Raw genomic sequence first — 24,142 nt, 5'->3', positions numbered from 1 at the left:
AAGTGATGCATCCCAAACATCTAGAGCAGTTTCTGTCACGTGGAAGTGCTCAATAAATATTTGAGTGAATGAATTAATATGAATATGAACCAAAAATGAGCCGTCAGGTAGAATTCCAGACCCCTCATCCAATTTTCAGTCCTGAGTCAGAACTAGAAGCTCTTAAATGAAAAGAAAGCATTTTGCCCCTTAGGAAGAACTTGCGATATTTTTGCAAGTATTTCCTGGGAGTCTCTTCCTAACTTTTGCCAAAGAGATCTGCTGCCATTTCCAGGGTAGGGGTGCACTGGAGTAAAGGAGATGCCCAGAGCTTTGGGAAATCATTGCACACTAGATCTGCTCCAACACACAACTGGTAAGTGGTAGAGCTGAGACGTGAACCTAGGTATAATTTTTTAAAAAACAATATATTTTATATTTGCCTGATAATAATAATCATCTGGGGCACTTGTAAAATATACAAAACACTTGAGCCTCACCCAGGCTCTTCTAAGCTAGAGTTGTCAGAGCATGGACTTGGTAATGTATGTGTTTTTTGTTTGTTTTTTTTGTTTTGTTTTATTATTTGTTTATTTATTTATTTTTGGCCATGTTGCGTCTTTGTTGCTGTGCGCAGGCTTTCTCTTTTTGTGGCAAGTGGGGGCTTCTACCTTCTTGCGGTGCGCAGGCTTCTCATTGCTGTGGCTTCTCTTGTTGCAGAGCATGGGCTCTAGGCATGCGGGCTTAGTAGTTGTGGCTTGCAGCCTCTATAGTTGTGGTGCACGGGGTTAGTTGCTCCACAGCCTGTGGGATCTTCCCGGACCAGGGCTTGAACCCGTGTCTCCTGCACTGGCAGGAGGATTCTTAACCACTGCCCCACCAGGGAAGCCCAATGGATGTGTTTAGCAAGCACCCCAGGTGATTCTTATCATCACACAAGTAAAGGAGACATCTGGTACCCTTTCACTTTGGGAACTAGAAGGTCTTGAAAGGATCAGGGATCTAACCATCATGTAATTCAAGCCTCTAGCCAGCCTTGTTGGCTTTTAGTCCTTGCTATTATTGGGGTGACAACACTCCATTTGGTTGCTAATAGCTCCAGTAGTCAGCCTCTTTGAGCTGCAGGGAAGATAGCAGGGCAGTGATTAGGAGTAGAGGGTGGCTTCACATAACTTCATTGAAGACAAGTCAAAAAGCATAGTGTCTTATCATTAATGGGTGTTGAACTTTTTCGAAAGGTTTTTCTGCATCTATTGAGATGATCATAGGGTTTTTCTCCTTCAGTTTGTTAATATGGTGTATCACATTGATTGATTTGCATACATTGAAGAATCCTTGCCTTCCTGGAATAAACCCCACTTGATCGTGGTGTATGATCCTTTTAATGTGCTGTTGGATTCTGTTTGCTAGTATTTTGTTGAGGATTTTTACATCTATGTTCATCAGTGATATTGGCCTGTAGATTTCTTTCTTTGTGACATCTTTGTCTGGTTTTGGTTTCAGGGTGATGGTGGCTTTGTACAATGAGTTTGGGAGTGTTCCTCCCTCTGCTATATTTTGGAAGAGTTTGAGAAGGATAGGTGTTAGCTCTGCTCTAAATGTTTGATAGACTTCGCCTGTGAAGCCATTTGGTCCAGGGCTTTTGTTTGTTGGAAGATTTTTAACCACAGTCTCAATTTCAGTGCTTGTGATTGGTCTGTTTATATTTTCTATTTCTTCCTGGTTCAGTCTTGGAAGGTTGTGCTTTTCTAAGAATTTGTCCATTTCTTCCAGGTTGTCCATTTTATTGGCATATAGTTGCTTGTAGTAATCTCTCATGATCCTTTGTATTTCTGCAGTGTCAGCTGTTACTTCTCCTTTTTCATTTCTAATTCTATTGATTTGAGTCTTCTCCCTTTTTCTCTTGAGTCTGGCTAATGGTTTGTCAATTTTGTTTATCTTCTCAAAGAACCAGCTTTTAGTTTCATTGATCTTTGATATTGTTTCCTTCATTTCTTTTTCATTTATTTCCGATCTGATCTTTATGATTTCTTTCCTTCTGCTAACTGTGGGGTTTTTCTGTTCCTTTTTCTCTAATTGCTTTAGCTGTAAGTTTAGGTGGAAATAAAAACAAAAATAAACAAATGGGACCTAATGAAAGTTAAAAACTTTTGCACAGCAAAGGAAACCATAAACAAGATAAAAAGACAACCCTTTGAATGGGAGAAAATATTTGCAAATGAAGCAACTGACAAAGGATTAATTTCCAAAATTTACAAGCTGCTCATGCAGCTCAATATCAAAAAACAAACCAATCCAAAAATGGGCTGAAGACCTAAACAGACATTTCTCCAAAGAAGATATACAGATTGCCAACAAACACATGAAAGGATGCTCAACATCACTAATCATTAGAGAAATGCAAATCAAAACTACCTGTCAGAATGGCATTCAACAAAAATCTACAAACAGTAAATGCTGGAGAGGCTGTGGAGAAAAGGAAACCCTCTTGCACTCTTTGTGGGAACGTAAATTGATACAGCCACTATGGAGAACAGTATGGAGGTTCCTTAAGAAACTAAAAATAGAACTACCATATGACCCAGCAATCCCACTACTGGGCGTACCTGAGAAAACCATATTTCAAAAAGTTTCAGGTACCACAATGTTCACTGTAGCTCTATTTACAATACCCAGGGCATGGAAGCAACCTAAGTGTCCATCGACAGATGAATGGGTAAAGAAGATGTGGCACATATATACAAAGGAATATTACTCAGCCATAAAAAGAAACAAAATTGAGTTATTTGTAGTGAGGTGGATGGACCTTGAGTCTGTCATACAGAGTGAAGTAAGTCAGAAAGAGAAAAGCAAATACCATATGTTAATACATATATATGGAATCTAAAAAAAAAAATGTTCTGAAGAACCTAGGGGCAGGACAAGAATAAAGATGCAGATGTAGAGAAGGGACTTGAGGACACGAGAAGGGGGAAGGGTAAGCTGGGGCATAGTAAGAGAACAGCATGGGCATATACACACTACCAAATGTAAAATAGCTAGTTAGTGGGAAGCAGCCACATAGCACAGGGAGATCAGCTCCCTGCTTTGTGACCACCAAGAGGGTTGGGATAGGGAGGGTGGGATGGGAAGGGTGGGAGGGGCATGCAAGAGGGAGGAGATATGGGAATATATGTATATGTATAACTGATTCACTTTGTTATAAAGCAGAATCTAACACACCATTGTAAAGCAATTATACTCCAATAACGATGTTAAAAAAAAATAAAAAGCATAGTGTCTTAAGGAATGTGGGTATATATCAGTGCTGTATAGACCACTCTTCTAGGAAGAGAACTACAAGAATTTCCTTTGCCCAGGTTATGATCTCTTTTCCAAAGGAAGTGATAATCTAAGGAAAGATGTGTGCATGTGTGTGTGTTACCCTGATTAATGAATGAGGTAATTGATGATTGAAGAAACATGGTAGGCTACAAACTCATCTTGGAACACATGAAACATCAAGACACACATGCAAATATATTGTACTTTTAAGAAAATGTGTGCTATTTTGTGTATGTTGTTTTTTGCACAGTAAAATGCTTAAATTTTGTTTTGCATTTTAAAATCTGACATTAAATTTACAAGAGCCTTTTTAAGTCCTTAGGAGAAAGTTCTTAGGTTTGTAAAACTGCCTTGTTAGGTATGTAAAGTATTTTTTAAAATCATATTTTCAGCCCATAATATGAAATGCCTAAGGAATTTTAGTTAACAAAATATAGAAGTGGTATCTGTTTAGGAAAATTTGATTTATCAAATGTATGATTTTATTGAAAAATAAGGAAAAAGTGAAAGCAATTTAAAATAAAATTACATTTAAAAGTAATTCTATATGCCAAGTTTAAAAGCTTAACAATTAGTTTATAAATGTGTACAATAATATATTGAATATTGATTATAACACAGCAATTGCCAGCATTTTGTGGTTGGCACCTCGCTCCATTGGAAGAGCCCATTAATAATCTTCTACCTTTCACCTGAAATGCAAATTAACGAACTTTCCATAAAACAATTTGTGTGGTTTTTCCTTAGCCACCCTTCCTAGGGGGCAGGAACTCAAGAGTTTTCTCTGGTACCATCGAGCCATGAAATTCCATCACTGGAACTGCAGTGCTGGGCTTATGAGTACAGGAACGTATGACCTCAGAGTGCCTCCCCTGAACTCCTCTAACAAACTCCTGTGTATCCCTCAAAACCCAGATCAGAATTAAATTGACATTTCATCCATGTTACACCTGTACTAGATGCTTTATTTACTCATTCACCAACTCTTTACTGTATGCCTATGTGATGAGCTAAATGAGCATTTTGATGACTTTTATAGAGTTGCTAAAAAACAGCCATTTTAGCTCAAGCGTTTTGACACTGCTGTGTTTTTGAGACACACAAACATATATATCTATATGTTTATGTATATACAGCTATCTGTATCTATCTATCTATCTATATATCTATATATCCATCTATGTATCTGTGTATATAGATCTATACATATATACTCTATATCTATCAGCTGAATTTTATGCTTATTCATGTCCACACATCTAAGTTTAATAGGAAACAAACAGACCTTCATTATGCTTACTAGATGCTGGGAAAACACTAGCTTATGTATTTTTCTACCTTCCTCTTCATCCTTCCCTCATTTCTTTTAAAATTGATACCTCAGCACAAATGGAGAGCAAGGGCCCCTTCCTAGCTCATGCAAAGATGGGGCCCTCTGGTGGATGGTGGTAAAAATTACACCATTCTCTCCAGAATTCTGTTTGGGTTTTTTATTTTTCTTTTTTTCCCAGATTTATCTTCAGTTGATTTTACATTCCAGCGTCATAAGGATTACAGTCAGAGTGCTCATACCTACTGTGATATGAGGAATGCAGAAAGTTCCTTATCACCCAAACAGCAGCCCTGCCCATTCCACCATTATATCAGGCCTCAGTAATGATCCTTTGTGGCTTTGAAGGTCCCTGCTACTATTTATTATTTTACCTCAAAGGTACACATTGTGAGACATAATAATATTTTGAGGCATTAATTTACTACAAGAGATGAGCTCATCAGTATCTGATCTCAAAAGTACTCAGAAGCAAGACAGATCTGTCAAAAAGTGGCTGAGGTATCTCTTCAACTTCTACCTTTGTAGAGAGAAAATACCTTAAAATAGTAATATTTTGTCTGTTCGTTTCTGCCCTTGTATATAACTTTTCTCCCATTAGTGAAAGGCATTGCCTCAAGATGAGGTCAGATTGTAATACCAAAAAAATAAAGTCAATTTTTAGGTTCAAATAAATCGAAAATATGCTTTTAATATGAAGAAGAGGAGGCCTGCATGAAGTAGAAAACAGAGTTTTGTCAAATCACTAGGAACGAATATAGAGGAAAACCAGACTCCCTGCCACCCCAAACTCAAGGCACTAGAGGAGTTCGAACGAGGCCACAGGAAGGAGGAGCTGCAAGGCTGGGCAAGGCCTGAAAATGTACCCAAGGTGTGGGTAAGAAACACGGGGATGGGACCCAGAGGTGACAACCAGGAACAGAGAAGAACCTCCAGGGGCAAGTGCAGAGCTCCACAGTCACCAGGAGCAAGGAGAAGCACAGAAGCTGAACTACTGTCTGGGGAATATTTTATTTCCACCCCGGGGACCATGGCTCATCTCCTGTGGACAGCATCATTACCTGATCATCCCACTGGTGCAAGGTGTAAGCCTCCCGTGGAGAGCTGCCCGCTGCTCACACACTGGACGTTCAGCACATGCATGCCAGCCTGCATCCTGAGACACTGCTGAGCCCCCTGTAAATAACACTGGGTAGTACCTCCCTCCTTTGCAATCGTCAGAATGCTCACAGATCCCCAAAACCAGAGAGTAGAGGCTCTTAACAGCCAGACAACCATTTACCCCTGCTACACCTTAACTTTTGAACAAGAAAATTAACACGGAAGAATAACGCCAGAACCAAAGGAAAAGGGTTACATCTTGTTTCCCTAGGAACTAGAAGCAAGGGGGAAACTAGAAGGATAATGGCTCTCTAGAATCCTTGTCCCAGCCTCACTCTGTTCGAAGCATAAATATTTTAGCCGTGACCACAAGTAGGGAAACTTAGATTCTCCACATCCTGGGGACAGCAGGGAGAAAAGCAGAATGGGTCGCATAAAGACATTCTTTTGCAAGATCCCAATACTTGAACTCTACCCGCACAGAATTCCATTTCCTTTGACTCGCAGCTATAGCATTATGTGACATGGCTAAATGTCTACCTACATTAAGCCACTTTGTTAAGACTTTGGAGTTTTAGGTTATCATCTATAAGTCTACTTCATAGAATAGTAGTGAGGATTAAAAAGAAAAATATGCAGAATAAACAAGCCATTGGATTTTATATTGGAGTATAATTGCTTTATAATGTTGTGTTAGTTTCTGCTGTACAATGAACTATATCAGCTATATATATATATATATATATATATATATATATATATATATCCCTTCCCTTTTGGACCTCCCTCCCCTCCCATCCCACCCATCTAGGTCATCACAGAGCACTGAGCTGAGCTCCCTGTGCTATACAGCATTTTCCCACTAGCTAGCTATTTTACACATGGTACTGTATTTATGTCAAACCTAATGTCCCAATTCATCCCACCTTCTCCTTCCCCTACCCTGTGTCCACATGTCCATTCTCTACGTCTACATTTCTATTCCTGCACTGCAAATAGGTTCATCTGTACCACTTTTCTAGATTCCACATATATGCATTAATATACGATATATGTTTTTCTCTTTCTGGCTTACTTCACTCTGTAAGACAGTATCCATCCACATCTCTACAAATGACCCAATTTCCTTTCCTTTTATGGCTGAGTAATAGTCCATTGTATATATGGACTACATCTTCTTTATCCATTTGTTTATCGATGGGCATTTGAGTTGCTTCCATGACCCAGGTACTGTAAATAGTGCTGCAATGAACATCGGGGTACATGTGACTTTTTGAATTATGATTTTCTCAGGGTATATGCCAAGTAGTGGGATTTTGGGTCATATGGTAGTTCTATTTTTAGTTTTCTTTAGCAACTTCCCTACTGTTCTTCACAGTAGCTGTATCAATTTACATTCCCACCAACAGTGCAAGAGGGTTCGCTCTTCTCCACACCCTCTCGGCGTTTAGTTTGATGATGGCCATCCTGACTGGTGTGAGGTGATACATCACTGTGGTTTTGATTTGCATTTCTCTGATGATTAGTGATGTTGAGCATCTTTTCATGTGCCTCTTGGCCATCTGTATGTCCTCTTTGGTGAAATGTCTATTTTGGCCTTCCACCCATTTTTGGATTGGGCTGTTTGTTTTTTGATATTGAGCTGCATGAGCTGTTTGTATATTTTGGAGATCAATCCTTTGTCCATTGTTTCATTTGCAAACCTTTTCTTCCATTCTGAGGGTTATCTTTTCATCTTGTTTATGGTTTCCTTTGCTGTGCAAAAGCTTGTAAGTTTCATTAGGTCCCATTTGCTTATTTTTGTTTTTATTTCCGTTACTCTAGGAGGTAGGTTATAAAAGATCTTGCTGTCATTTATGTCAGAGTGTTTTTCCTATGTTTTCCTCTAAAAGTTTTATAGTGTCTGGTCTTACATTTAGGTCTTTAATCCATTTTGAGTTTATTTTTGTGTATGGTGTTAGGGAGTGTTCTAATTTCATTCTTTTGCATGCAGCTACCCAGTTTTCACAGCACCACTTATTGAAGGGGCTGTTTTTTCTCCATGGTATATTCTTGCCTCCTTTGTCATAGATTAAGTGACCATAGGTGCATGGGTTTATCTCTAGGCTTTCTATCCTGTACCATTGATCTATATTTCTATTTTTGTGTCAGTACCATACTGTCTTGATTACTGTAGCTTTCTAGAATAGTCTGAAGTCAGGGAGCCTGATTCCTTTGGCTCCATTTTTCTTTCTCAAGATTGCTTTGGCTAGTTGGGGTCTTTTTTGTTTCCATATAAATTGTAACATTTTTTGTTCTAATTCTTTGAAAAGTGCCAGTGGTAATTTGATACGGATTACATTGAACATGTAAATTGCTTTGGGTAGTTTAGTCATTTTCACAATATTGATTCTTCCAATCCAGGAACATGGTATACCTCTCCATCAGTTTGTGTCATCTTTGATTTCATTCACAAATGTTTTATAGTTTTCTGAATACAGGTCTTTTGCCTCCTTAGGTAGATTTATTCCTAGGTGTTTTATTCTTTTTGTTGCAATGGTAAATGGGATTGGTTCCTTAATTTTTCTTTCTGATCTTTCAATGTTAGTGAATAGGAATTCAAGAGATTTCTGTGCATCAATGTTGTATCCTGCAAATTTTCCAGATTCATGGATTAGTTCTAGTAGTTTTCTGGTGGCATCTTTAGGATTTTTTACATATAGTGTCATGTCATCTGCAAGCAGTGACAGTTTTACTTTTCTTTTCCAACTTGTATTCCTTTTATTTCTTTTTCTTCTCTGATTGCCATGGCTAGGACTTCCAGAACTATGTTGAATAATAGTGGCAAGAGTGGATATCCTTGTCTTGTTCCTGATCTTAGAGGAAATGCTTTCAGTTTTTCACCATTGAGAATGATGTTTGCTGTGGGTTTGTCATTTATGGTCTTTATTATGTTGAGGTAGGTTCCCTCTATGCCCACTTTCTGGAGAGTTTTTATCATAAATTGGTGTTAAATTTTGTCAAAAGCTATTCTGCATCTATTGACATGATCACATGGCTTTTATCCTTTAATTTGTTAATATGGTGTATCACATTGATTGATTTGTGTATATTGAGGAATGATTGCATCCCTGGGATAAATCTCACTTGATCATGGTGTGTGATCCTTTTAATGTGTTGTTGGATTCTCTTTGCTACTATTTTGTTGAGGATTGCTGTGTCTATGTTCATCAGTGGTATTGGTCTGTAATTTTCTTTTTTTGTGATATCTTTGTCTGGTTTTGCTATCAGGGTGATGGTGGCCTCATAGAATGAGTTTGGGAGTGTGTTCCTCCCTCTGCAAATTTTTGTAAGACTTTGAGAAGGATGGGTGTTAGCTCTTCTCTAAATGTTTGATAGAATTCGCCTGTGAAGCCATCTGATCCTGGACTTTTGTTTGTTGGAAGATTTTTAATTACAGTTTCAATTTCCTTACTTGTGATTTGTTTGTTTATATTTTCTAATTCTTCCTGGTTCAGTCTTGGAAAGTTTTACCAAGACTGAACCAGGAAGTTGCTTGTAGTAGTCTCTTAGGATGCTTTGTATTTCTGTGGTGTCTGTTGTAACTTCTCCTTTTTCATTTCTAATTTTATTGATTTGAGACCTCTCCCTTTTTTTGTTAATGAGTCTGGCTAAAGGTTTATCAATTTTGTTTATCTTCTCTAAGAACCAACTTCTAATTTTATTCATCTTTGCTATTGTTTTCTTCTTTTTCTATTTCATTTATTTCTGCTGTGACCTTTATGATTTCTTTTCTTCTACTAACTTTGGCTTTTCTTTGTTCTCTTTCTAGTTGCTTTATGTGTAAGGTTAGATTGTTTATTTGAGATTTTTCTTGTTTTCAGTTTCAGAAACAGAAAAAGTATTCCCTTTTTCAGTTGTAATAGATACTGATAAATGTCCAATCAAAGTGGTGGTACTAATTTTCACTCAACCTCACAGCCTATTAATCAACAAGTTCTCAGATTCTCCTTCCTAAGTAACTTTTCTGGTCAGTTCCTTTCACTCCATCCCCACCCACCACCCTTGTTCAGGCATCACCAACCCTGCATTGTTGCAATATCTCTTAATGAGGTTCCAGTCTTCATTGATTCCTATCCACATTGCAACCACAGTGAATGAAGACCTAATCTTGGGAATGAAGATCTAATCATGCCACTGGCTAATCTGAATTCTCTAGTGCATCCCCTTGACTTGTGGATAAAATCCACGTCCTTAGAATGAACTTCAAGTTGCCTCGTGTTTTGCCCTGGCCTCATTTCCACTCCCTTCCCACATTCTCTCCAGGCATATCAGAAGCTTCCAGCTGGGTCTGAAATGGGCTTCCTATTACACATTTTTTCTCTATCTGAGAAACTCTGCCTTTCCTTCAAGGCTTAGCTCAAGCACTGCCTCCTCTCAACTGGGAAGGATATCTCTCCATGCAACTTCTAGTCATCTCTATCGGTACACTTGTCACCCTGTTTCACCAGTCTTTTTTTACTGGGAAGTCTTTGAAGTAGGAAACCATGTCCTGTCTTGTCTCTTTAGAATCTAGCCCTATGCCTGGAGGTGCTCAATGGATGTTTGTTGGATGAATGAATACATGAACACATAAACACATGAGCTCCACCATAAAGTGCTTATGTTATAGTTATAAAGACAGAACAGATACATACAAATGATGCAAGTCACTAATGCTAAGCGTGAAATACCAAATGAGTGGAACAAATGACCAGAGCTATGCAATTAGAAGGGAGAATTCACCCCAGCTGTCAAAGGCAGGGCAAATTGGATCATTCCCAAAGAACAGCTGGAGAGACTAACATAGGTGTGTTCAAAGTTTATCTTGACTCCTTTCTCCTCAATTAAACACAGAAGAGGCCGAATGAAAGGGTGTGGATGACTTGGCATAATTATAACTTCCCAGAGACATAGACCCCTTTTGCATAAACCAGTGTTTTTCAACCCTTTTTTCATTTTTGTCCTCCTTAAGGAAGCTTTTCAACATATGTTCCCTTATCTCGTCCCCCCCGCCACATGAAATTTTAATAACGAAATATACTGTCTATCTGTTTTATGTCCTATAGCCCTTTGGAAAGCCACACATCATTGTAATATCTAAAATCACAAATTTGTACTTCCTTGGGGGTCATAATGCCCCCTTTGAGAGCACATGGTGTAAACCAAAGGCAGAGTGTGATCCCAGCAAAGAGCTTGGTGATGCAGCACAGAGCTCATCTTCAAAAACACTGGTCTTCAAAAAATGTATTTTTAGCAATAGGCAGTGAGGGTTCTTTAGTGAGAGGCAGACTAGATGGCCTCAGAGGCACTTCCAAATTCTACATACGGAGCTGTCAGAACCCAGAGATCTCAGGGGGAATGTCCTGGTATTTAATTAGGAAACTAATTTAATTTGGAAAGAAAGTAATTAGGAAATTCATGTTCTATTACAGGGACTTGAATGAAAATTGCTTTCCTCTTACTCTTCTCCAGTCAATAACCAGGGTGACAACTATAGGAGAGAGGGAAGTGTTATCTAAAAGGATGAAAGGGATAAGCATACCTCTGGTTTAGGGACTTGTAGCCCAAAATAGATGAAATGCAAATCAGGAGACTGAGCTTACCCCAATGTGGTGGAAGCAAGGAGCTCCCTTCTATTCAGCCACACATGGCACCGATGGGGCATCCAGCTAGGACGGGGAGGGAGCAGCTGCCAAACTCACTGCCTGACGCTCTGTGACCTGCAAGTAAGGCCTCCTCCGGAGGCAGCACTCCTGGTACTGTGGTGGACACTTGGCCACTCACTGGCTTACCCTCAGGGACAGGGTCTGATGGGCACTTGTCTCAACAGTAAAGTATGCGTCTTGCTGCACATCATATTCATCTCAAGAGAGCTTTTCTAAAATACAGAGTACTAAGTTTTGTGTGACCCTACTAAATAAAGGCTCTGGGTTGGGGCCCAGGAATCTGCAGTTTGAATCATACCCACTTCTCCCACCACTGGTGATCCCAATGCAAGGGCATCTTTCACCTGATGTTTGGAGACTATTGCATTCGACTGGAAAGCACCACCCTGGTCATCAGGTCTCACCTGGAAGCTATCTTCCTGCCCTCACTGACCCACAGACTCACACAGGAGTGTGGGGCAACATCTTTGTAAAAGCAGAACTGAAAAGGATTTCCCAAGAAAGGCTGGCATGCAGGAGGAAAGGGAGGGAGGGGGAGGGAGGTGGCTAAGAGGGGGATGGAGAGGGAAGGGAGAAGGAAGGGAGGGTGGAGGAGAGAAAGAGAGATGGAGAAGGCTGAGGGAGAACGTGGAGAATTCCGCACAAAGAAGACAAAGAGGGTGAACGCAGACCAGACCCTGGAAAGGAGAGGTGAGGAAAGGAGGAAACAAGGGAGCCAGAGGCCTGTACTTTCTCTCTCAAGGTGGGAGAGAAGTAAAAAGTCCTCACGTCCAGGTCCAGGAGATAGTACCAGTTGGTGATTAAGAAAATGTGTGTTTGGCCAATTGCTAGGCGGGTGTTCTAAGACAAGGTACTTACCTTCCTAACATTCATCCTCCTCACAGGTAAATGTGGGATTGTAATCGTGAGGACTCCATGAATAGTGCATCTTAAAGCAGGTTATAGATATAAAGCACTTTAAGTTGTTAATCTTAGGGCTGGATGAGACCATTGGGTCTATTTCCTCCAAATCCCTCTTTTCACAGAAGAAGAAACCGAAGCCCAGAGACAAGTGACCCACAGGGTGTCACATGGTGAGCGGTGCGTCAGTGACAAAGTATATGCTGAGATACTCAGTCACCAGCTGTCAAGAAGTACGAGGGAACTCCAGCCCACCCTCAGGCAAAAGGGGAGGTAAGTGGGCGAAGGCTGTGAGCCCTCTTTCCCAATCAGCCCCCTCGGCTGACGGCCCCCAGGCCACAGGAGAGCACAGCACTCGGGCCAGCCCGCGAGCTGGATCTTGGTCTGTCCCACCCTGCCCACCCCCTCGTGGTCTTGTCAAGAGGAGAGGCCAAAGGAGGCATCCCCAGAATTGGGGGACGAGGAGAGTCAGCATCAAACAAGCAGAATTGTCCCTGCAGGAGCACCCCACCCTAAGAGGTACTGGGCACCACACACATGTCCACCATTAAAATGCTCACTTGAATGTACCCTCAAGACTGGAATGCAGCTGGAAAAAGCAAGAATAAAATCAGTTATTTTGAGGCTGGGCTTCGTGGTAGAGGGATGTGTTGGCTGAAGGGGAGTGACTGGTCAATATGGAGCAAGAAACACATATAGTTAGAAGCAAGAATTTATCGTCTTCATCCAGTGCTAACCAAGGAGAAAGACTGTACTGGCGAGGAAATAAGTATTACAGAAATGAAATCCTTTTGGAGAAGGGGCAACTTGTCAAGCTTTTCCTTTACCTGCTTTATTTTCTCCCGAGCACATTTAGTTATGTATGTTCTGAGTCAATGTTCTGAGCTAAGCTATCCCTTGCTACTTTGATCTCAGGTGAGGGGCAGGGTGGGGGGCGGAGCGTGGATGGGTGGGGGCGGGGAGCATCTCATAAGCAGGCACAAGTAATTCAGTCACTGCAGAGACATATCCTTTAATGTTAATGAATACACAGGGCTTCTGGTTTATAAGCATCGGTCAGTCCTTCGGAACCTAAACAGACTGATAAACATGAGTTTCTGCATCTGTAAAGCTGAGGTCTTGGTCCTACTCAGGATTTATCCTGCCTTGCTGCGAGCCCCAAGCCCTGCCCCACCCTACTTGCCACCGTCTCAGCTACAACAATACTCTAATACTGCCCAGATCACACACTTACATTTAAGGGAAACACCCCAGAAACACCAGTGCCTTAACCCATTTCCCTTCAACAAATGTATTAACCAGCTATGATCAGCCAGACACTACACTAAAAGCCGGTATTACAAAGGTGAATAAGACATGGCACCTGCCTTCAGGGAACTCAGAGGCAGGACCTTGCCACTGCAAGTGTGGTCCATAGGCCACCAGTGTCAGCATCGCCGCAGAGCTCGTTAGAAATGTAGATTCCGAGGCCCTAGGCCAGACCTACTGATTCTGAATCTGTATTTCACTAAGATCTCCAGGTGATTTGTATGCATATAAAGTTTGAGAAGCGCTGATCTAGTAGCAAAGATTCAACTAAAGCCATGTTGAATTAAACTTCATGACGATGAAGTAAACTAAGTATGGTGGGAACATCGAGAAGGGTTTGGTTAATTCTGAGGGAGAAGTAGCCATTTGCACTGAAATTGAACTGGCCAACAAGTTGGGGCTGGGGGCAACTGAGAGTAGGTAGGAGCATTCACCTGTGGAAAAGGGCATGAACAAAGCTGTGAATGTGCATGTTGTGTCGGTAGTGGGGGGGGGATGTTGGTGAGGGTGAGGGTAGGCCATGTGCAGAGCCAGATTGGGACAGACTGGAAGAAAGGTCTTTCAAGGGCTCCTAAATCTCACCCCAGCATGGATGGCTGCCCAGCCTATAGGTGCTGTGCTCTTTGCACTGCCCTTGTTCCCAGCCCTCCATGCTAGGATCTGACCAGTGCATGGACAGGGAGAGGCCTCTTCCCAACTTCTGGCCCTCAGTGACCCCTTGGGGATGAGGGGCTGATGTTTGCAGACAGCAAAGGATGCCGAGTCTCAGATCTCACGCCAGGACACCTGGTCCCTGGCAACAACTCTGCAGAACGACCTTGGTAGGAAGTGGATGCACAGATTCCCACGGATCCCACGGATTACTGGCAGCCCAAACAGCCTCCGAAGAGAGGGCTTCCCCCTTATTCAGCTTGTAAGAGAAGCTGACTCTGGAGAAAGTTGAGAAAGTAATGACATGTTATGGAAGGGGATTGGGTCAGAGTCTGGAGGCTGGGTTCCAGTTCCGACCAGGCCTCTAGCTGTATAACCATAAGGAAGTCTCTGGGTCTCAGCTGTAAAATGAAGAAGATGGACAAGGTGATTCCCAGGTCCTTTCCAGCCCTGATAGTCTGTGATTCTGGAACCTTCCAGTTGTAGAAAGGTCTGCCATGTTCCCCTTTTTCAGACTACTTGGATTCTTGTGGAATTTACTGCTGAGTGTCAAAATAAAACATCCTGAGGACAGGATCTCCATCCAACTAACAAGGGCGTCTGGATTATATTGTCCATTGGGTTGCATTTAGAGGACTAGATAGATAGATAGATAGATAGATAGATGACACACAGACAGATTGGCAGACAGATAAATTATGAAACTGACATTAAACCTCTACCATGGGTTGTGTTTGGCAATTGAGTTCAGCACCCAAAATGCAGAACCTTTGATTCTGGCCAAAATGTTGTCATATATCTTTGGAGAAATATGACACATATTAACAAAGAAGAAAGCACTATATAATTTCATAATAAAGTGCTCTGTTAATGATAATTGTTAACATTTTACAGTGCTAAACACTTTATAGGAATTTCCTCATTTATCTGCCTCAAATCTATAAGGTAATAAATCATGTAATATGTTTTTGCCTGTAAATAACAGAAAACCCTGATGATGCTGGCCTAAGCATTAAGGAATTTATTCTCTCACTTAACAAGAACTCCAGAGGCAGTGTACCTCCAGAGCTGGTTAATACAGTGACTGAATGAAATCGTCAAGGGTCCAGTTTATTTCTAGTTTTTCTCTCTGCCATTCTCATTGGCCTTGTCCTCAGATTAGTGACCATAATCGTTTCAAGATGCTGTCACACTTAAAGATGCCATATCCTCATAGAATGTCCAGAGGCAGAAAAGACAGCTCTATCATATACATAAAATATTCCTTTATGATGGGGGAGCACTTTACCAGAAGAACCAGAGCAGGCTTCCCCTCGCATCTCCCTGCCTGGGCTTGCATTTCACGCCCACCCCTAAACCCACCACCAGCGAGGGAATCACTGCGGGGCTCAGCCTGCTTTACTGTTGTTTTACTCCTTGCCTGTGGTGGGCACGCAGGCCCACCTTCCTCGGAGAGGGAGGGGAGCTAGTGAAAAGAAAAGGAGGGGGTGTTCTATAGGAAAAAAGAAAGGCAAGTGGTTTCAAGGCAAAAAAAGAAAAAATATCATTTTACAGTACAAGAAATGGAAGTTTCGAGAATTAAGTAACTTGTTCAAAGGCATGCAACTTGCAAGCAGCAGAGTTGGGATTCAAAACAGAGCCCATACCCTGACACATTCCAAATCAGGTCAAAGTCACCTGCCCCCTGCAGCCTCCGCTGCATTCCTGACCTCAGCCCCCAGGCAGTTACTCACTCTGGGGTCAGAGGCTTCTTGCCCCATCAAGGTCACAATGCACAGATGTTATTTGCTCTCCCAGCCTTCTCCAGGGCAGGGACTAGATTTCATCCATCTTTTTATTTCTCTTTTATCCCCACCCTCTAACACCATGCTTAGTTTCTTTTTTTTTTTTTAATTAATTTATTTATTTTTGGCTGCATTGGTTCTTCGTTGCTGCGTGTGGATTTTGTCTAATCGTGGCGAGCGGGGGCTACTCTTCATTGCGGTGCGCGGGCTTCTCACTGCGGTAGCTTCTCTTGTTGTGGGGCACGGGCTATAGGCACGTGGGCTCAGTAGTTGTGGCACACGGGGTCCGTAGCTATGACTCGCGGGCTCTAGAATGGAGGCTCAGTAGTTGTGGCGCACGAGCTTAGTTGCTCCGCGGCATGTGGGATCTTCCCGGCGGGAAGTGGGATGTGGGGATTAAACCCTTCTGCTATGTTGTCAAACAAAGGAAGTCCTTGGACTAGCTGTTCAAGATAAGCTCATTTTCTAATTCATTTATGCAAATGAATTACTTTTTAGTGACAATAAAACCTGTTTATTTGCCATCAAGTTGTCTAGGAAACTGGAATTAAATTCGGCGTTCAGTTTCAGTTTTTAAAATAATCTTAGACATGAATATTGCTAAAACATGTTGAAACTTCTCTGCTGCCTTTAATAAGGGATGGTGAAAGCAACTGACGTTTTTATTTTTTGTGGCTCAGTTAGTTATCTTGTTGTGCCATCATATAGGAAGGAACACCATGGGGTGGGGGGATACAGAGGCAGCGCTGTGATTATCTACACTTCACCCCAAACTGGTAAGATCGTTTAAGTTTTGCTTTGCTTGTCAGAGTTTCTTCTCTTAGGCTACCAGCTAGTTCTTCTCTGCTGTCAATATGTCAATTTTCTCTTCAATTAACATACTATTTCTAACTTATGACCGAATAAATGAATCAGGAAGATACACTTATTAACATTGCATATGAAAGAAGAGCGAATTGGCGCGGAGAGAGGTTTCCAGGTCCTCTCTGCGTGATTGCCACTGCTTGAACTTTAGAACGTTGATTCCAGCTGAAGTGTTTAAGGGGGCTCTTTTCTCTTGGACCTTGTCTGTATTCTGGATACTTGAGGTTTCCGATCTATAATCTTCCAGAAGTGAGTCAAGTATAAGTATGGACATTATTCTCAGAGATTCCACTCTTTAACACCTAACTCCATGTGTAAAAGTGTGGATTTGAGCACTCTTTCATTTTTCCTTTCTGTGTTCCCTCCCTCTCCCAGCTAATATTGCCCTGTCCCCTTCTCTCTAAGCATTCATGCCGGCAGCATATTGTCAGGAAATAAAATTGGCCTCTGAATTTGCACCACTCAGTCGAATTCCTAATTTTTCTTAGGACGTAAATTTGGAACGTCAAATGGCTGCTCTGAACCTCAATCACCTCATTAAAAAGAGTGATAATTCTTCTTAGATGGGAAAACTGAAGGTGGTAATGCTGTGAAAGCATTTCCTAAAAGTATTGTCATTCAACAGTGTAACCTTCTCACATGTCCTTGCTAACAATTATTGACAATTATTCTGTGACAGACACTGAATTAGGCTTCATAGATTTTTCTCATTTAATCTTCACCAAGAAATCCTAATTTATGCTGCAATTATGCTAATTTTATCCTCATTTTGAGAAAGAGGAAACTGATGCTTAGAAAGGCTAATTAACCCAGGTTGATGCAGGTGATAAGTGTTAGAGTTAAGGTTTAAGCTCAGGCAGGAGGACACCAGACCCCAAATCTGAGTCCCCATACGATGGCAGAATTCAGGTATCTTGTCTGGTGGGGGGATCAGGGAAAGAGGAGGGGTGAATTAGGGGAGCAGATTAGCAAAGGCCTCTCAGACCACAGCCCCACCGGTGGCTGTCTCTCCATCATGCTCCATTCAGGCCCAGGGCAGCCCCGGTCCCGCATTCCCACGACAGCTTTCAGAGTCCCACTTCAAGAATGATTCAAACTCCCTTCCAGGTAGAGGTCGGACCACCTCCCTCACAGGCCACGCTGAATTTCTATGGATTCCTGTATGTAGCTGGCATTGCAACTTTTCCGTGGTGAAGTGGGGCAAGCAAGGCCCTAACACCCATGGAAACACATCTGTGTCTCCATCATGCCAGCCAGCACTTGATGATCTAAGAGAAAGCTATAGCTCTATAGAGTTCTATATATCTCCAAGCTGCTGATGGAGCCCAAAGTCACTGGTTTACAAGCACTTTCATTGCCTGCTCCTTCCCTCTGGCTATGCACGTGCCTAATCTCTCTATGTGAAAAGCCCCAGGATCAAAAAGGATATTGAATCATTACCTAATAATCTAACAATCTAAAGAATTCAGCAATGACTGCAATCTCCTGTGAGAGCTTTCCTTGCAACTTGGACCATGTAAACAAAGTAGGATTACCAAAGAGGGGACTATAATCTGGGGCTAAGTGGGGTTTAACTAGGTGGAACTGTCACGTTCTGGCCAAAAAGTACTGGCGCTTCTCTCCCGTGGTTCTCCATTTACCCCATCATTTATTGACTCCTCACAACTGGATGGCATTGAAACATAAACTAATGGCATAACCCTTCTTATGCAACACGCTCTGTGGGTAGCAGATCCTTACAATAAGCGTCACCCTATTTGACAGATAAAGTAATTGAGGTTTAAGGACTTGTCAGAGGTCACATAGGCAGGAGGTGAAAGACTGGGATTCAAACCCAGGTTCAGCTGGGACCAAAGCCTGGTGCTTGCCCCGGGACCACATGGCCTCTTGGACTGACCGTCACCACTCATTCCCTGGGTAACTGGACTGTGCCAGCCATGTCTGGTCAGAATCTCAATACCATACGTGATAAGATGAATAATCCTACCTCTAAAATACCCAGCCGGCTAGCAGTTTTCTCGCCCTGATTCACTGAAATGAAGAGGCATTGTTAAAGCATATATTAGGCCCCTGCCTGAGAACCCAGAGCCTGCTGCTAACAGGCCGCTGACAGTAGTGCCTGGCTTTCTGCAGACACAGGCTGTTTTAAAGCCAGCATCAAATGCACTCATTCAGGAGGACCCCTTCTTCCCACCCCTCCTTAGATCCCTGGTGAGTTTCTATTCCCCATTAATCTTTATCCCAAGAATTGTATTCCCAGGATGGCCCTAACTCAGGAAGGAAACTGAAGGTTGGATTAGCATAAAAATATGTGCTTTTCATTAGATTGGCGGCAGGCAGCATGAGTTGTAACCTGCCCAACTTCAACACTTGGAATAGAAGCATAGCTCACAGTCTGAGAAATACAGTCAGTGCTAGATTCCCACTATGCCCCTGACTGTTCGGGATCTCTGGCTCCCTACTGGTTCATCAGACCCAAAATAAATGCCACAGTCTGGCATTCAAGGTCTTCTGTCTGCTGTCTCCAGGGCTCCCTAGTCAACCCTGGCTGCTCCGCCCAAAGCTCCCCGGCTTGGCAGGCAGCTGCCCCCAGCTCCTCCCCATCGTGGTGCCTTGGCTTATGCCTGAAACACCCTCTCATCTCCATCCTACCCCTCTAAGCCCATCATTCCTTTTAAGACTCACAAGGCTCCAGGAAGGTCTTCCTGACCAGCCCCTATGTCTGCATTTCTTTCCATTAGCCCTTACTCGGTAGACCTCCCATGGGTCATCAAGACCTTCTTTGGCCAACATTTTCTGAGCCCTTTCTGTGTGCTAGGCACTGGGATAAGTGCTTTGCATATGATCCTCTTGCTCTGCTCCCCTTTACAGGAAACCTCCTCAAAGAAGTTGTTTATACTCGTGTCTCAATTCCTGTCCTCTCATGCTCTTTTGAACCATCTTCAAACAGACCTTGTCCCCGCCTCTCTGCTGAAATTGTTCTTTTCAAGGTCACTGATGATTTCTACACTGCTAAATCCAATGATCACTTTCCAATCCTCTTCCTCGTTTCAACAGGATGTGATGCAAGCATCGGACTCTATCATACCTTCTCATGTTGAGTAAGTTTTACTAAAGAGAAGTTAGATAATACCCCACCAAAATTGTCTAGTTCTTCCTATTTGACCTTAAGAAATAAAGGCTGAATATAAATACACACACACCCCTACAATTACTATAATTGTTTCAGCTGCAACTGTAATGTCATAGGAGGTGTGACTACTCAAATAATGGGTCTTGCTGCTAACAATGTATTTTTTCCCCCAAATGGTAACTTTCGATAATATTCTGAACAAAGCAAAGTACAATGTTCCTTTGATTTAAATGATTAAATATTAAGTGTATGTTGCCATACTAAAAAGAATATTTTGTAAAGTGGAAAGAGAGTCGAGGTTCAAATAATTCCAATAATTATAATTTTTTTCACTTCAGTGAATGCCTGACAAAACATTCAAAGTTGTGTGGGACATGAGATCGTTCTCTTTGTGTGATACTTGTCTCGCACATTGCAGGATATCGAATAGCCCTGGCTCCTGCCTATGAAATGCCAGTAGCACCCCCAGGCATTGCAAAAGCCAACAGTGCCCCTTAAGAATTCCACAATGCTGCTTCAGGGGTGACACCATGTGGGGAGACACTTGTCCTGCACTCCTGAACAGCTCATGAGCAGAGAAGCCGACTGGCTTTATTCCGGACTGTCTTTCCAAGGATCTTTGTGTAGCAAACAGCTTGGAACATACAGATAGTGTCCGTCTCAGAGCAAAGGATAGGCGTGCCTACCTCCTGTTACAAAAGCTTCAGGCTCCCTCAGCCTGGGGTTCCTTTCCTGTCATGCAACCCACTGTGTGTATGCAGGCACCTCTGGCCCTCTCCACATTGCCTTAGGCAACTGAGACTCAGGGAACAGGGCAGGGAAGGGCGGGTACTCTGGCTACTGCTATTGCTGAGAGTAATAATGTCTTTTGTCTGTGACCCCAGGAACTCATGTTTTCTGCCAGCATCCGTGAGGCTGGGGTAAGCTGACCTTAAATAGGGTCAAACTCAGATCCTTCACAGTTCCTGACAATCACTCCACTGAAAATCAGTAGAACTCTACGCTAACTCCCATTTCTATATACTAGTCCTGACCCCTTCCTGAACTCCAGACACTTATAACCAATTACCATCAACACTTGAACGTCCAACAGGCATCTCAAACTTAAAGTGCCCCCCAATACACTCCTTAACTCTCCCCCAAATCCCTTCCTTCCTGAAGCCTTTGTCATCTCAACGGAATGCAAATTCATCTTTTCTTGCCTCAGGCTGAAAATCTTGGCGTTGGGGTTTGGGGAGGTGCTTTCCTTTCTCTTGTATCACACATCTAGTCAGTCTCTTAGTCCTCTTGACGCTACCTTCAAAAACCACACAGACTCTGACCACTTCTCACCGTCTTCACCTCTCTCACCCTGGTCCACACCACCATCACCTGCAATCTGGATAACTGCCATCGTCTTAACTGGCCCCTTCCCCAGACAGTGCATGACTCACTAGCTCATGTCACTTCTTTTAGGTCTCTGCTCAAATGTCACCATTATCGCACAGGTTTTCACGTATGACCCTATTTGAAATAGCATCCCCTTGCAGGCCTGGTGAATCCTATTCCCTTTCTCTGCTTTATTTTTCTCTCTAGACTTTATAGCATCTCATATATACATACATTGCTTGCTTATCTTTTATGATCTATCTCCTCCCATTAAAATGTAATTGTCTGTTGAATGGGTGAATCGATCGATACAATCTTCACAGCACACCCCTGGAATTCCAAAAGTAAAATTTGCAATAGTTGCTACAATTGAACTGCTCATAACCTGTATGGAGGGAGAGGATGAAATGCCATGAAACAACTGACAAACAAAACCTGGAACCAGGAAGCCTAGGGTCAGATCCTAGTTATACCGTTGGCTAGCTCTGTACTACTGGGTAAGATAATAACACTGACCTACAGTTATTTCATTTGTCGAACAAGTACATTCCCTGCTGATCCCATGGGTTGCGGTGATTGTCAAACTTAGTAAGTTATCCCCCAAAGCTCTGCAAACTGTAAAGGACTGTAGGATGTGTTTCTTGCTGTTTATCTTTAAAACATACCACATTTTTCATTCCCATTGTCACAGTTACAGCCTGTATGATCTTGATCGGCAAGCATTCCTGTGCTTTGTTGTACACCTGGATTGTCTCAAGCAGTTCTGTCTGTTTTACATGCCTTTGCCCCACCCTTGCCATTTGCCCTGACCCAGATCCCCTGCTACAAAGACTCCAGGTCCTACGATGGAATGTCTTTCCCATCCCTATACTGCTTTGGAATGGTACTGTCAGGCTTCTCAGGGTGTGAGTGTTATTAAAGGTGTTACTGCTCCTTAGCAGCTCCTAGGTTGCAGGTATTGGGCCTATTCACCTTTGTGACTCCCCGACTCCTAACACAGTGTGGTTATAGCACAGCCTCTACTTGGCTGAATGAGCTCAACATGTCAGGGAGCAAGCTGGAAGCAATTTATGATTTCTCACTGACATCCTCTGTAAAGAAATCACCACTTTCCAATCTCTTGTCAACCTCAACTTCTTACATGGGCTGCGTGATGGACAAAAGCCAGCAGCGTGACTCCAAGCCTCCCTTAGAAAGTCTTGCATAGGGGCTCCAGCACCTCCCCTTGGAATGACAGCAGGATTTCACATCAACGGTTGTATTACTAACCATTGAAGCCTCTGCTGAAACTTAGAGACAAAAGAGTGAGTTACAGTGAAGATCTTATTTCAAGCATTTGTTGACTTGAATACCAAAAATTCAAAATGACAAGATATAGCTCCAAACGAGGTGTATGACACTTGAGACGAGTCCAGAAGACCCACTCTGCTAGGAACAGAGCGGCTGATGAATTGTTAAGCTCCTTTCTGGAAATGTCTTCAAACAGAAGACTGGGAAAGCAGTGAAGGAAATGTCTTTGAAAGAAGATCTCTTTGGTGATGCGGATGTGAGAAGACACTTGCAAAAGATGCTCATGCCATCCTGCAGTTTGTAACAGGATGGGAACAGTTCAGTCCTGGACCCGAGGGCCCTTTGATGACAGGGAGGAACTACCTCTGCTGGGGACTGCCTGTGGCAATCCTAAACCTCCTCAGTTAACCCTCAGTATTGACCTGCCGATCCCTCCCTTTTTTGCCCCCAAATTCCATGTCCCAGTAGAAATTCCTGGGAATCTGCTTCTCACCAGCTTAGGGACTGCAGTGAAGGGGAGAAACAGAAACAGGCATGAGGGACAATAACTTCCATTATTCGAGCACATACAACGATCTACACACTTCCCTATTTTAACCCATTTAATCTTTACAATTATTCTGAGGAGTATACAGAACTAGCCCTATGGGGAAACTGAGGCTCAGGTTGCTGAAGACATTTTCCCATGAAAACACAGCTAGAAGAAACAGGGGAGGTACAATTTGCTGTTCCCAGAACCTTCCCTGGACTGCCCTGCTGGCGCTCACCCTGTGTACTCCACCTGAAAGACCACTGCTCATCTCTACTGGTCCAGATCCCACTCTTCTTAAAGGGGCAGCTCCCATCTAATTACCTGCATACAGCAGTCTTGGTTCCTTCCAAGGTGGAAGCAACGGCTTCTTCGTCCATCAGATGAAACTTTGTACGTTTTACATGTCACAGTCCCCCACTCCTGCCCCCAACGTGGCCATTTGTGTACATCTTATTTCCTCTACTAGAAGAAAAAAGCCTTGTGGGCTGTGACAGTGTCTTATTCACCTTGGTAATACCCAAAGCATATAATCAAAGCATTAGAGCAAGTGTCTTGCTCATAGTAGGTATTCAACACATGTTTGTTGAATGAGGAACACAGAGGCATTGTAAAAGGTGAAATCTCAGGTATTCTGGTCCCAGAGCCCCTTGTTTTCAGCTCAGATGAACAAGATCTGAGGGTTCGCTGTCATCAAAAGCAAACGCTGGCCCAATTCCAGAGGGCATCTACCCCTTCCTGGCTTCTGCTTCAAAGTTTCCCCTAAGTCCCAGTCGCAGCCCTCTTGATCTTTCCCTGTTTGCTCATTAAAGTTAATTTGGGACATGAAAAGATCCAGGACTGAATATTTCACTCAGGCCAGGTCTCCTTAATACAGCAACTGCAGACAAAACG

General features: G+C 42.5%; 1 protein-coding gene across 1 annotated transcript in view; it reads left to right on the top strand.

The window, feature by feature from the left end:
- Window positions 1–12,627, top strand: part of LOC125964335 (translation initiation factor IF-2-like) — a 53,593-nt gene extending 40,966 nt beyond the window's left edge. The window contains exon 3 of the transcript XR_007477276.1: window positions 12,447–12,627. The gene's annotated coding sequence lies outside the window, so the exon portion shown is untranslated. The remainder of the gene's footprint in view (window positions 1–12,446) is intronic.
- Window positions 12,628–24,142: the final 11,515 nt, after the last annotated feature.

Source organism: Orcinus orca, chromosome 1 (assembly GCF_937001465.1).
Source record: "Orcinus orca chromosome 1, mOrcOrc1.1, whole genome shotgun sequence".
Classification (NCBI taxonomy): domain Eukaryota; kingdom Metazoa; phylum Chordata; class Mammalia; order Artiodactyla; family Delphinidae; genus Orcinus; species Orcinus orca.
This window is presented reverse-complemented; position numbering and strand designations above follow the sequence as displayed.